Consider the following 10,309-nt stretch of genomic DNA (forward strand, 5'->3'; position numbering starts at 1 on the left):
CTTCTGAAGGAGTCTTTTGTGTGGAACTTTGTCAAAAGCCTTTTGAAAATCGAGTTAGACCACATCAACAGATTTAGTCTCGTCATACATGTTCAGTATATGATTGAAAAAGTCCAGCAGATTCGTGAGGCAAGATCGATTATTACGAAAACCATGTTGTGAATCTTTTATGAGTTTGTTTGTTTCTAAGTGTTTTACAAACTTGTCTCTGATAATAGTTTCAAGCAATTTGCAAACCACCGATGTTAAACTAATTAGGCGGGAGTTTTCTGGTTGGGCTCTGTTCCCCTTTTTGAATATTGGGGTTACGTTAGCAAGCTTCCATTCATGTGGCACCTTACTGCTCTTCAGTGATAAGTTAAAAAGTTCAGCTAAAGGCTTTGATATTTCACTCTGTAGTTCCTTCAATACACGTGGTGATATTTTGTCCGGTTCTGGTGCTTTATTCTTTTTTAATGAAGAGGTCAGATATGTTGGAACTCTCTCCAAGGCAGTCAGGGATACGGGTAGGGTGCTGTAAAAGTTGCTCCAGGTCATTATAGATAGAAGAAATGTAGACTTGTTCACCAGGTGGATCAGTGAAAGGAGAGGAGAGCCAAAGGTGGTGGTGAACACTGAAATCTAAAAAGGAGCCCTCAAAGAAAGGAGAAACAGAATGTGATCCATTTTAGAAGTAAGATTGTCGAAGGATTTTTTTATAGTCAGTAGAATTAGGGGATAAGTAAACAGCTCAGATGTATTTAGTCAGAGAATGACAGAAAAGCCTAAGCCAGAGAGTAGAGAAATCGGAAGATTCAAGTTCAGGAACACGAGAGCAAGATATATCATTATGTACATAAGCACAACAGCCACCTTTGGGTTTGGAATGAGTATAGATGTCAGTCTTGTAATTGATTATATAGTAGTCGTAGCCGAGTTGTAGGTAATAGTAAGTAGATATGTGCGGAAATAACCTCACTTCACTTGTAGTCGGTGACAGGAGAAGATAAAGATGAATACTGGGGTTTGATTGTAGTTTATTTCTTCAGAGGGAATATCTCAAAATTTTATACTAAGTTTGTCTCACAAGAGCGTATTGAGGTGATGAGTGGTTTTATGCTTGCTACTCTCTCGCAGCCTCTCTCGCTAGACCCCCCTTCTCGCTCTCTCTTCTCCAGCCTCCTAATTCCTTCTGTCTTCTTCTCGCGTCTCTCTCGTATATGAGAGCTTCTGTCGCGCTGTCACGTGGATTATACTGTTGTCAAATGTTCTAGAAGCCTGTATGTGTGTATATGTGTATTCCTATCAGGCATCACGTGGTGCAGACTGCACATTCTTTAGGGGTAATGTGCAGACATTTCCTGCCGGCCCTAGCCATGACTGACTTAACCTTCTAGATTACATCTATGCTATTAGCTATTATTTGTGATATTTTAGAGTCCTGACATAGAGAAAGTAGGAGGATACAGAGAAGGGTTTGCTATCAGTTGACTCAGATAGCTGAGTAGTTAGGAAGAATAAGTGAGGTTTAGAGGAGAAGAGGTGCTGCTCAACAGATAGAAAGTTAGAGGAAAGGCCCGAATGTTGAAGACATGAAGAAGACGTGAGTCAGACAGTGGTGCCAGGCATCTCGCTGGGTCGCCACCATGAGAGGGACAGATGGTGGGGATATTTATGGCGTCTCCCTTCCCCCCTCCCCCCGCCCCGGGAACTCCGAGGCCTGTCATGCCATTTTGCTAATTCTGAATAGGAAGTGTAGAGTGTAATGTGCATGTAGTTTGGTGTTGACTGTAAGAGGAACTTGTATAGGAGAGCATGCTGGCCTATTCTCTGTGTTACTGAGACACTGAAAAAGTTCAGCAAAGGGGGATGGTCAGGAGCTAGTCCTGGGGGCTGATGAAACGGGAGCTCCAGCTCTCTCTGTCATCAGCATTCCATCCACCTTGGGAGTACTGCCCACCTCGACTGGTGCTACAGTCTACGGTCTACCATTATCATCATCATCATCACTACCACCCCAGCGACAATTTCCACATAAGAGAGGTGGAGTGAGCCTTTTCTCATGTACAGTCAACAAAAGTATGGAGACTCCAACTTTAATTAAATCAGGCCTGGACGACATTTCACCATGTGTGGCTGCTTGGCTGGTGACTAAATAAATAATAAATGTATGCCTAGTAATCTAGTGGGTTAAGCCTGTCTCAATGGATGTTGCCCATAAGGACTAAAGCCTAAGGAGTAGATGCAGTTTATTGCTCACATAATGCAACCCAGGGACCTGTCACTGGTCACCCCTGCCTTAAACCTCTGTACTAGGTAACCTGGTCGCGGGTCCTAACGCTCCAGATGTTTTCAGGGGGAGTGCAGAAGTGGATGGTTGGATGGATGGATGAATGGGTCACTGTCACTGGTAACTCTAAGCAGCAGTAAATTCAGGATGATGCCACATTATATTTACAATACTTTTTGCCTTTCAACCTGTGACGATTTTTGTTATATTTTTGCTAGCACAGAAAGCTCCCCCCCCCCCACCGCCTTCAGATTGAGGAGAATTAGAAATACTGGAGTTACAGACTTCATTAACCCCTGCAATATGTAAAGTCTTTCCTGCGTTGATTAGAGCTGTGTAATTAGTAAAAATGTAATACAACAACAGTGAAGGCGTCAGGACAAAAGGATAAAAACGACACACAGAACAGTGGTTCACAGCTCTTGGTCCTGTGTTGGAAAATGTACTGCACAGCGGGAGTACAGATCCCTTCTTTGTTGATTAAAAGCAGCTGATACAACACTTCGTCTGCCACATGCACTGGTGTTTATACAAGTCCACTGACCGTACAGTGGACCTCAGTGTATTACTGAATACACAAAAGTCAGAATCCTTCCGAAGCTTAAAGCTTTCCAATTTGTATTTGGCCAGCATGAGGAAGAGCAAAATCAACTATCACTCTCCCTGCAGTGGACATCATACGGACAAGTACAGAATGCCATGAGAATTTTTCCCGTATCCACCATCCCTCCTGTCATCCTGATTCGTGCTTGGACAGCATGAAAAAGTGTAAATTTTGGCTATCAGTCTCACCACTTCTGGACCTAACACGGACTGATTCAAAACATAGAACAGTACCAGCATACTTCCTAATTTCTACAATGGTCTGACTGGTACTTAAGTGGCATAATGAATGGTAAATTTAGACACCTGTCTGCCTGCAGTAGGCCTTAAACAAACTGATAGAGAAAACTGCCAACACCTCTTCTACCCCCTTCGACATACCTCTTCTTTCTGATTCTGTAATTATCTTGTTCACTTGGGTTTTTATGTATTTGGTTAGCTTTAGAAAAGGTACATTTTGGGCACCCGTACAAATGGATATTAAATACAGCCAACCCCAGTTATAAGCTCTTAGGCTTTCCTCGTGCCTCTGCCAGTCTCTCACACCCCGGCACACCAATCCTAAATGAGTCTCTTCAGTCACTGGCTCAAGCAATCAATCAGGCGGCATCTATCTGACTCTCAAATAACACAGTCTTTTCAGATCAGTCAGCTGCATCGATATGTCTCCTTCTGCAGCCTCCATTTCTTGTCCCTCCCTGTCTTTTGTCTCTGATCGTGTGTATCTGTGTTTGTCAAACTGCATCTGATTCTCTCTCTGCCCATACATATGTTTCAACGTCTATCTGGCCACCTTTACGGCTTTTATTTACATCAGTATGTTGCTTTGTGGCTCAGTGATAATCGCATTCACTCCCCGATCTGCTGTTTCTGAGTCTGGTTCTAATTCAGCCAACATGGACAATTGAAGAGGGCGCTGGTAGTATGTCCTTTCATATACTATTATATATTCAAATCCTGCTGGCTCATACCAGTGACACATACAGTCTGACACACATAAAGACATCCATTTAAAAACTTTCACACATGCTACTGTTAGAAGAAAGGATTCCGACTATCATTCTTTCTCTGAGGAGAAGGTTCGGCCCTGCTGGGTACTTTAATGATCACATGCAGACATACATATTACAGTTATAAATATATCAGAAATAATCCACCGTATCAAGTGCACGAAGATCATTTAGGTTTTTCCATCATCCAGTCTTTTTTCCCATCAGGAACATAAGGTCCCGGGGCTGGGCTATTCAGCCCTGACACTTAAGGCAAGGGCAACTAGCCTCGCCCTCCCCTGAGTGGCATTATGTAAACAAAAAACCCTATTTCTTTCTCTGAGTAAACCCTAACGACTCTCATCCGATTAAACTTAACACACTAGACCACCTGCCGTCATTTGATTACATGGTCACCATCTGACGTAGGAAACTTAACACACTAGACCACCTGCCGTCATTTGATTACATGGTCACCATCTGACGTAGTAAACTGTTTCTCGGATTACAAGAAAATATATGACATTTGGCTTGTTACTCAGTGTGGTTACCTGAAGGTAGCAGTGTATCAAATGAGTGGATGGTGCCCACCTCCCACCTGCCGCACTAGAGTATCAGTTTGCGATAAGTCTCAGTCGTCTCCTAGAATACGGTCGGCAAGAATTAGTTGACACTTAAATCTCCCGTTGCACTGCTGGGTGAACAAGAATATAGAAAAAACAAACTTTGTCCAGGAGTCTGATCGGCTGGAAAACTGAATGTAACATTTTTCTCAGACGAGGTGGCCGAGAGGTTAAGGCGTTGGACTGCTAATCCAATAGGGTCTCCCTGCGTGGGTTCGAATCCCATCCTCGTCGTACGATATTTTCCCCTTTATGTTTTAGTATTTGTGCTGTACTTAAAACCACTCAAGCAAAACACACCACCTGCCCGTAGGAAAAGTAACTGCTTCTTGATTGCACAAATTACTTCTCTGCTTAGGACTCTTGGCAGGATCATATTATATAAATAATATCGTTACCTTTCTTCCTCACCGATAAACTGTGCGTCCATCACCTTTGTATCATCTGTATATGTTACTTACGTAAACAGTGTTGGTACCACAAATATAAATACATAAGAATATTGAGGCGAAATGTGCAGAATAAATCGCAAAGGAAGAACTGATAGGAAGTTCCCAAGGCCAACGAGAATACAGCCAACACTGAGAAAAAAACACGCTGCCACAATATGCTGTTAGTGGCTCCTGACACCAGCACATTTACAACAGATGTATCACCACATGTCCACTGTTGGCATTTTGTGAGTTCAAAATTATTAGCATCTTCGTCTCATGACATATTTAGTGGTGATGTATCTTCACTATTCTCCCCCAGATGATTATTATAAATTTAGTGGCCATTCATCAACCTGGAGATAAGAAACGTAACCTTCAATGGCCCCCTCGTTACATGAATCGTCCCTCAAGTAAAAAAAAAAAAAAAAAATCAACTTCAACAGTTTTGATCCAATTTTGACCAAATGTGGAAGGCTTGAGGAAGGCAAGAACGATGGGGGTCGATTCTAAGAACAATTACTCATAAGGTCAAGGTCACAGGGCAAAGTCAAAGTCTGACCCATGTGTTTTTGTGTGAACATAGCAATTAAAAATTTCTGATGTGATCTGGACCAAACTTGGTGGAAGGGTTTAGGACCAACCAAGGGCTTGGCTATGGTCAGACTCAAATATGAAGTCCGTTTGGGTGGGGCCCGAGCGGTGATTTCTCTCGTGAGGTCAGTCGCTCATTTCTCTCGTGAGGTCAGTCGCTCTCATGAGGTCAGTCTGCTCAGACGTGCTAGAGACCTGTGGTAGTGTTGTGCTAGTGTGTTTTAGTGATCTTTGTTAGTGTGTTGTAGTGATCAGCGATAGTGTTGTGCTAGTAATCCGAGAAAGTGCTGTGCTAGTGTGTTGTGGTGACCCGTAGTGACCCGTGATAGTGCTGTGCTACCTTGTGTGAATTTTTGCGTAATGGCTTCCTCGGCAGAGAGCTGTGTCCCCACTGCAGGTGTTGAAAAGGACTACCTTGAATTAAAGGAGGAACTTCTCGAACTGAAGCGGGAGGTACAAATTCTCAGGCAGGAGAAGGCACAAAGAGGTTGTTGGAGATGTTGGAGGAGAAAGAGAAAAAGGCTGAAGGTTGGACACTAGTTAACAAGCACTCTTAAGAAGCAAACGGAAGTTAAGACCACTAATGCCTTCGACGCACTACGGGACGAATGTGAAGGGAAGGCAGAGAGGAAAGTAGAGGAGAAGGACGGTGAGAGAACTTCCAGTACAGGTAAGTATGAACAGAACAAGAAAAGTAAGAAAAATGTTGCTGTTGTTGGAGACTCCCAGGTGAGATATCTGAACAGGGCCATGTATACTCCACTCGCTAAACATGTGTGTCTTCCAGGGGCCAGGGTGGCTAATGTGATAGAAATAATTTCAAATATCGTAAAGGAGCGTTGTGGTGTGGATGTGGATGTGATAGGAAGCGTTATGAGGAACACACTGAGATGGTTTGGCCATGTGGAGAGGATGGAGGGTGAAAGACTGACGAAGAGAGTGTATGTGAGTGAGGTGGAAGGGGGAAGAGGGAGGGGGTGGCCGAGGATGAGATGGAGGGATGGGGTGGAGAGGTATATGAGAGAAGGGGGTGTGAGTTGGGAGCAGGGCAGTGAAATGGCGGGGGACAGGGCGACTTGGAGGCGATTTGTTTGTGGCCACCCCAAACGGGATTGAGGCGTCTGGCAATAGATAGATAGATAGTGGTGACAAACCCACTGTGTGCCTCAGTTTAGGAGGCAATGATATTAGTAGCCGTAAGAGTGAGGTACTGTGGCAAAGGTACAAGGTGATGTTAGAAAAGGTTAGGGAGAGGGGAGGAACCCCTGTAGTGCTTGGTATTTTACCCAGCTGGCGGGTTGGAAGAGAGTGGTTGAGCAGGGCACTAGGGTTTAATTGCCGCCTTGAAAGATATTGCAAAGATAATGCAATACCTTTCATAGACAGCTGGGACCAGTTTTATGGACGGAGTGCCTTGTATAGTTGGGATGGGACTCGTCTTAGCAGGCAGGGAGTTACTGTTTTAGCTGGAATGATAGATAGGGAGTTGGAGGGATTTTTTCGAGGTTGAGAAGTAGGTGTACAGGAAGTTGCAGCAACTACACTCAGAAATCATTATTACCATGTTTGGATAGATGCATCAATACTTGCAAAATTAAGAACAAAAGTTCAACCATTAGTGTAGATACATCCACTCAGGCACCTCAAATTGAGCAGGCGATGATAGATGATAGAACAAGCGATGATAGAAGGGCGATAAGCGATAGTACAAAAAAAAATTTATATTAGTAAAGTAAAGAGTTTCCCAGTTAGTAGCAAAATAAATAACAGTAAATGCCAAGGTAAAGGCATAACTACTAGTAATAATCTGAAAGTGTACTACACAAACAGCCGGAGTTTACGTAATAAAATGGATGAACTGAGGGCTTTAATTTGTACAGAGAAAATAAACATTGCCGTTATTAGTGAAACTTGGATGAATACGGACACACGAGAATTTTTAGCAGAATATCAGATAAAAGGCTATAATATTTTTGTGTCAAACCGTCAGGGAAGAAAGGGGGGAGGGGTAGCTATTTATGTAAAGGATTCATTAAACTGTTACAATAAAACAGACATTAAAGTAAATAGGGACACAGAAAGTGTCTGGGTCGAAATTAGTAACAATAGGGAGAAAATAGTCTTAGGAGCAATTTACAGATCTCCTAAATTAAGTAGAGCTGATAGTAAATACCTTTGGGAGGAAATTAGGAAAGCATCAGAGTCCAGCTTAGTAATAATTGTAGGGGACCTTAATCTACCAAGGATAGATTGGAGAAATCAGACAGGGGATGCAGAGTCAGAGGAATTTCTAGAGGTAGTACAAGATAATTTTCTTTATCAGTATATCAGGGAGCCCACCAGAGGTAATAATATACTAGATTTGGTTTTAGCTAATAAAGAAAATATCATTAGTAATATAGAGGTTGGTGGACGACTTGGTAATAGCGATCATGAAGAAATTAAGTTCAAATTTATTTGGGATGTCTGTTCCACTGAAAATACCTCCACCGTTCCTAATTTTCGTCTAGGAGATTTCGATGGCTTAAGAGCTTATTTTCGAACGGTATTCCACAGGGAGATTAGCTATTTGAGGGAATCCCAGGTCAGTGGTGAACCCCAGGTCATAGGTGTGAGGCAGGAAACACGTGGGAATGTCGGTCAGGTGTCTGTGAGGGGGGAGGTGGTAGATAGGAATGTAGTCCAGGTGACGGGAATTAACTCAGCTCCAGTACCAAGCAGACGTTCGACCAGTGAGAAGTATAACGAGTTAATAAATATAATACACGGAGGCCAAGATAGATATATCCCTTCAAAACCGTTTAGAACGAATAATTCAGAACCAAGATGGTTAAACAACAGATTAAAATCTTTCATAGGCCAAAGGAAAGGAATATATAGAAAAATAAAACGTGGAGAGGAACACTTACGTAACCGATACACGATTTTAAATAGAGAAGTAAAGAGGGAGATAAGAAAAGCAAAGAGAAGTTATGAAATTAAGGTTGCAAGTGAATCAAAAGAAAACCCAAAGGGTTTTTATCAAATGTACCGAACGAAAAATAAAGATAGGATAGGACCACTGAGAACAGAGTCAGGTGACATTACCAGTGAAGATAAAGAAATGTGCTCCATCCTAAATAATTATTTCATATCAGTATTCACCAAGGAAAATCTAGACCTGGTCCCTCAAGCAGCAAATATTTACGACGAGAATACGGAAAATATTCTTAGTAAAATAGCCATTAGTAAGGAGGACGTATTGAAAGAAATTAATAAGTTAAAACCTCAAAAAACGCCAGGTCCGGACGATATATATGCAAAAATTATAAAAGAAACCAAAGAAGAATTATGTCAGCCACTTCTAACATTATTTAATGACTCTTTAAGTTCAGGAGAAGTTCCCGAGGCATGGAAGACCGCAAACGTAGTGCCCATCTTTAAAAAGGGTGATAAATCAGCTGCGTCGAATTATCGTCCGATAAGTCTAACGTCAATAGTAGGAAAAATGTTAGAGTCAATCTTGGCAAATAAGATTAGAGAACACTTAGAAAGATTTAATCTTATAAACGAAAGTCAGCACGGATTCAGGCAAGGACGATCCTGCCTCACAAACTTGTTGTCATTCTACTCGGAGGTCTATGAGGCAGTAGATAAAGATAAAGCTTACGATGTTATTTATCTGGACTTTAGTAAAGCTTTTGATAGGGTCCCATACGAAAGGTTAGTTAGAAAGGTTCGAGCACACGGTATAGACGGCGATATCTTAAAATGGATAGAATCCTGGCTGAAAGGATGAAAGCAGAGAGTATTAATAAATGGAACTAAGTCGGACTGGGGATTAGTAACTAGCGGTGTACCACAGGGTTCAGTACTCGGTCCCTTATTATTTATATATATAAATGATCTAGACTTCGGAGTCAATAGCAGCATCAGCAAATTTGCCGACGATACAAAAATAGGGCGTATCATTAACTCGACTGACGATTGCCATAACTTATAAAAAGACCTCGATACATTGTCCAAATGGTCTAAAACTTGGCAAATGGAATTTAACGTTGAAAAATGTAAAGTACTTAACGTAGGTAAGACCATTGGAGATACTAAATACAGCTTAGATAACAAAGAAATTAGCAAATTGGAATGCGAGAGAGATCTAGGAGTTATGATTAGTAACGACCTTAAACCAAGGCAACAGTGTATTAATGCGAGAAATAAAGCAAATAGGGTCCTAGGATTTATTTCGTGAGCAATAGATCATCAAAAGTAATACTGAAACTTTATCTAGCATTAGTAAGGCCACATTTAGACTAAGCAGTACAATTTTGGTGTCCTTACTATAGAATGGATATTAATTCTTTAGAAAATGTACAGAGAAGAATGACAAAAGTGATACATGACGTCCGGAACCTGTCATATGAAGACAGACTGAAAAGACTAAGTCTGCATTCGCTAGAGAGGCGTAGAGTAAGGGGAGACTTAATTGAGGTGTTTAAGTGGATGAAGGGTATAAATAAGGGAGATATCAGCAAGGTACTTAAAGTGAGCATACAGGATAGAACTAGAAATAATGGTTTCACACTAGAAAAATTCCGTTTCGGTAAGGAAATAAGTAGAAATTGGTTTGGTAATAGTGTAGTAGACGAATGGAATAAGCTACCTAGTAAAATAGTTGCTGCCTCTTCCATTGAGAGTTTCAAGCATAGGCTAGATAAGCATATGACTAATATGGGGTGGATATAGAAAAAAGGAAATCTTATAACCAATACTAATTCATAATTTTTCCTTTTCAGGTTACACTGTGATAGTCTCTATTCTCCT

The 10,309-nt window shown here is 41.6% G+C and overlaps 1 non-coding gene across 1 annotated transcript; it reads left to right on the forward strand.

Moving 5' to 3' along the window:
• Positions 1 to 4,636: 4,636 nt before the first annotated feature.
• TRNAS-GCU (transfer RNA serine (anticodon GCU)) lies at positions 4,637 to 4,718 on the forward strand. The gene has a single exon. It is a non-coding gene; the product is annotated as a tRNA-Ser (tRNA).
• Positions 4,719 to 10,309: the final 5,591 nt, after the last annotated feature.

The sequence above is a fragment of the Coenobita brevimanus genome, chromosome 114, assembly GCF_032717465.1.
Source record: "Coenobita brevimanus isolate Jiangsu-jjx chromosome 114, ASM3271746v2, whole genome shotgun sequence".
NCBI lineage: Eukaryota > Metazoa > Arthropoda > Malacostraca > Decapoda > Coenobitidae > Coenobita > Coenobita brevimanus.